A 5,211-nucleotide genomic window follows, 5' to 3' on the forward strand; every position below is an offset into this window, starting at 1 on the left:
AGCTTGTTTCTGATGCTAGAATAAAGGCGGTACTGAAACACAAGATGCAGAATGAGTTGCATATATGGCCAGTTCGAAGGATGTGAGTCAACCACAAAGAGATAACAAATACTCATACTTGGATGTGCCCATGCATGCGCCTGCAAGTATCATTTTACACAGAATCACAATAACTATGTCAATGCTACACTCCACCTAGGTGACTTTTACTGGGCTCTTTCAAACACAAGGTTGTGGGGTTGTGAGACAGTTCATTGGATAATTTGCAGATAATGATACATGGTGCTGGTGCTCCATGTTGCCGTGCAGGAGATCTCTGTAGAGGAGATGTGCACATTTTAGTCTAACATGTGCACATTGATTACTCAATGCAAACATATGTGCAGCCTCACACAGTGCCAGAGTCCATAAGGCTCGGGCCAGGTGAGGCTGCTTAAACCAGCCACCATCCAGACTCACTCACTAGGGTACTCCCTACCACTTTTATATGACTGATGGCATTCAACTCTACTAAAATGAAATGTTTGGAGGCTATAGCCCAACCAGAAGTGACATATTTGGTGGGTGATCTAGGGTTCTGGTGCAGTTGGGAATGAGCTAAAGACAAGTTTTTTTTTCTTATGGAAGAAGGCCTAAAGGGCATACAAGATTATCAATTTGGTAGATCCAGCCCAACCGGAAGTGATGTAATCTCTCCCTGAGAGGTCACACGAAGATGTAAAAAAACACCATTATCTTGAGCCTAGAATGATTTGAGTCTAGAATGATTGGGGCATGACCTCCAACTGTAGATGAAATAGAAAACAGCGGGTGTTTCTAGTTACCCGTTTTCTGTGGGATGGAGATGGTAATTTGGGCCTAAAGGCATGTCAACACAGTTTTTCAAGTATGGGGCAGAAGGTCACTTCCTGTAGTACTACGGCCTCTCAGTATATTTTAAAACCCTCTTTAATATAAATGAAATAATGAACACGCCATAGCTCGTTTCTGATGCTAGAATAAAGGCGCTAGGCCGACTGAAACCCACCACAAGTTGCGTGCGTTTCTTTTACGGCGATTTCAAAGGATGTGGTGACAACTGAAAAGATCCTCACACTTGGACGTAGACATGCATGCACCTGATATTGAATGTATGTTTGATATTGGCAATATCAAACACACACACACACACACACACACACACACACACACACACACACACACAAATAATACCATTACTGTGCTTTAGTAAAACAGCAAACCTAACCAAAATAAGGAGTAATCTCTTAATCTTGCTTGAAGTTTATTCAATCCAAGCAAGATAGAGTTGCAACAGTCAGGGAACATTAAAACATCATTGGTGATAAAAAATGAATGTAAATATATATTGCCCATTTCTGTTACTTTTGTTCTAAATATTTCCAAAAGTTATAATCATTTCACAATTCTTCCTGTCTTACTCTTCAGGCATTAATGGCTTCAATCTTAGTGTCAGCCCTTAGTCTACACTGTAGGGCAAAATTAAAAGCATAAAGTTGAATAATAATAATGAATGCAAGCCTACCAAACGTGGGTTTGGCTCATAGACTACTACTAATAATAATAATCACAAAGAGAATTGTACGTGGTTTACATTCATAAATAGGTCTTCTTAGTCTACTTGAGAATCCTGCCCTCCCACTGAAAGACATGAAAGAAACCAGAACCTTATCTTCTTCCTGAGTAACGTGCAAAAATATACACAGCATAATAACAGCTACCAGTGTATGCCCGGGTACCTCCACAGATGTTAAAAAAGGTGTTGTTTTTTTGTTGTGTGATTTGTTGTGTGATGCACCAAACAACCTGGTCTTTGGTGTAGGGTACAAAAGACGTGATCCCTGGTATGAGTCCTGTGTGTGAGTGTTGAATACCGGCCGGCAGAAGCTCTCCTCTCTGTAGAACAATTGTTTGGTCGATATTTCAACACAATAGAACACAAATGACAAAGTAGCCTACCCTGGCCCTTATCAAAATGCAATTCAACTAGAAACGGCATGTTTTTAAAGGGGACATATTATACCACCAGGTGTGAGTGTGATTAGCCGTTACAAGACGTTTCGAAAATGTGCCGCTTCTGACATCACAGGTGGCCATGTCAGCAGCGGCACATTTTCAAAAAACCATTTAAGTTAAAATGATGATCATAAATATGACATATGTTCATCTCGAGTTGAATATACTGTGAAAGAGTGATCAAATGTAATCCAAACATATATTTGTTGCTAAAAGCAAACATTTGGCCTTATTCCCCTAGTGGCCATATTCCTTTTCCCCACCCAGCTAGCATTTTGAATCAAGTGGTCTGCTATAGGTGAGCAAGGCCCACTAGTATTATAAATTGAGATTGCATACATTGTTGTGAGTCTTCAGGTGGTAACAGGCTAGTAGCTTCCAGTCCTTTCTCACAAACACCTCACCACTCCCACATTGGCCTTTTCAATTTACACGGTACCGAACGGTCTAGCATTTCAAACCTATCCAGAAAGTGTCTTTCTGCTTACCGATAGCATCTTGGAGTCTAAGGTAGTGTTTTTCGGTGCTTAGAACCACCAAGTCTGTATAATGTGTCTGACAAAACACCAAAGTGTCCTCTTGACCAGGTAATTGTGATGCTCCAGTATCACAGACCGTTCAGCAAAACAGAACAAAATGATATAAGGAGCCATGCCACTAGCCTGGCTATTGCCAGACCAAGCTCAATCGTAGATTGCACGTTGGTCTGGGGAGGCTGCTGTCTTCAGCACAAGAGGCGTGATCAGGGCAGTTGCTAGGAATTATGGGCCCCCTGAAAGAATATCGGTGTGGGCCCCTCTCCCCCATTCATTGCCACCTTAAATGTTCTTGTTTTTCAGTGTTCTTGACGGTGCCTGGTGTAATACACCCAATTTGTTTCCTTTTTTTACATTTAACAACTTAACAAGTCAGAGTATTATTATGTAAATTATGTATTATTAATTGTCTTATTCTCATTTCCCTGATTTGCAACACGTTATTACACCTCTGATTGCAAATACATTTTCAATTAACCACTCAACAAATAGGTGTGGGTATTTTATTGTATTTAACAATCAAGTTACTGATATGCAAAAAACAAAGTGTCCTGGCTCAAGATAGTACACAGGTAAATATGTAGCATTTAACTTAAATGTGCAAGTGAAACAAAGAGCACATGGAATACGTTGTTGTAAAACAAATATCAAAAACAACAACAAGCCTCATCTAATCTCAATTAAAGTTTAAATTGGCTTGTTTGTTCACTGTAAGTCTCATCGCTCACTCACTTCCGATGAGGAAGAACCATGGGAAGAACCAGGCACGTGCACACATAGGGCCCTAGGGGTGCTTGAGCCCTTGCCCTTTTTGCGCGGTGTGGACCAAACCATTTTTTAAGAAGGGGCCAAGGGGATTATTGAAATTATTAAAATTAGAATGAATTTGTGGCTTGTTTTAATTTGGATTCATTCATATGAATATATATTAGTTCAGTGTATGCATAATCATTTTGTCATAGAGGCTACTGGGGGCTGTGTGTGGGCCCTAGCGGGCTGTGGGCCTTTATAATTGTCATAACCTTTCCCCCCTATACGACGGCGCTGGGCGTGATCAACAGGCGTCAAATGACTCTGTACTCAATGGGCTGCTTGCCGGCGCTTCCCTGACATCATTGTGTTGAACTAGCCAACAGCGCACCAGGGGGAAAAGCCAGCTTGGTGATTGGCTCCCGCAAAAATGTATTGGACATGTATTGGACCGCAGAACCCAAAATGTCCCCGGATTTTGTCTCAGAAATCTGGTCACCTTACCACAGCATGATACAGCTTAGCTTATTTTAGCACTCCTGCTTGCGTTCCAAAGCAGGGGGGCACTTATCTTGGCCAATCAGTTGCCAGCAGCCTGTTTACGTCACGCAAAAGTACCTACTCCGCTCGCTTGGAACCTCGACAGAGGTAGTACTAAAAAAAAGTACCCGGTACTAGGTATCGGGTACTTTTTTTGCCAATGGAAACGCAAAAAAAGGCGGGGCGAGTTGAGTCGAGCTGGTACTGTTGGTGGAAAAGCGGCATTAGTCTCTAGTTGTTATGTTCTCTCTTCTCTTCTGTAATGCACTGGTGGAATTGTTCAGATAATTTGTTTTAACAATCGTTGAGCTTGGAGTGCAAACATAGCAACAACATCAATATTGAGCATCAAATTAAGAATTGTAAGAATTACGCCTTTATTCACTGGACGGGCCGAGTTGCATGAGAACTAACAAAGCATTTCCTGGCAAATGTTGAGTGTGAAAAGCAACCAAAATCTGTGAGTCTAAAACCAGAGATAAGAGAGATAATGCAGCTGTTGCGTGTCCTCAACTAACCACATGCACAGTTATATGCAGGGGTTATCCAAGTATCATTTAGCAACACATCCCTTGATATCACACCAACAGCTTGATGTTTGTTTCTTTCTAAAAGGCATTTCCTGGTCATACAGGAAAAGCCAACAAAGATGTGCAATGATATAAGGCAAGGCAAAGCTGTAGCGAGGCAGGTTTATTTATATAGCACCCTTCGAACACAAATTAAATTCAGAGTGCTTAACATTGACAGACAAAAATCTAAAACACACTACACCAAAAAAAAGTATTGCTTCATGGCTTTATCGCTTTCCTGGACAACAGGTAAATGCAACACAGCAGCACATAGTTGATGCACAGCATGATACAGCTTAGCTTAGCTTAGCACTCCTGCTTGCGTTCCAAAGCAGGGGGGCACTTATCTTCATACACTTCACTTTGTGCATGCACTTCGCAAATTAGTTTGTATCCATGTGATATACTTTCAAGTGTTGCAGTCAATGCTTGGAAGGTATGGCGTTGTTAAGTCAGCCCCAATAATGAAGTACCTGCGTCCACAGAAGGCCTAGTAGTGCCATGCAGTTTGAGGTCTGCCTTCTCGATAATGAGCCCTCCACTCAGGGGAAGAGCTGTGTGTCAAGTGGAGGTCTACAGGCTCCAGACGTAAACACAGTGGTCTGCTCCGGCAGAGAAAAGCCTGGAAGCAGAGCCTGGACTCAGGGCCAAGTGCAGGACTCGGTCTGTGTGACCTGGAAGAACAAACAAATAAAAGTGTGTTTTTTTTTTATTCCTCACTGAGTCTTGGATATCTTACCGCAGAGGATGTCTCATGCACCAAATGTCCAACTAGGACC

This window comes from Micromesistius poutassou (assembly GCF_964030765.1).
Source record: "Micromesistius poutassou genome assembly, chromosome: 17".
In the NCBI taxonomy this organism is placed as follows: domain Eukaryota; kingdom Metazoa; phylum Chordata; class Actinopteri; order Gadiformes; family Gadidae; genus Micromesistius; species Micromesistius poutassou.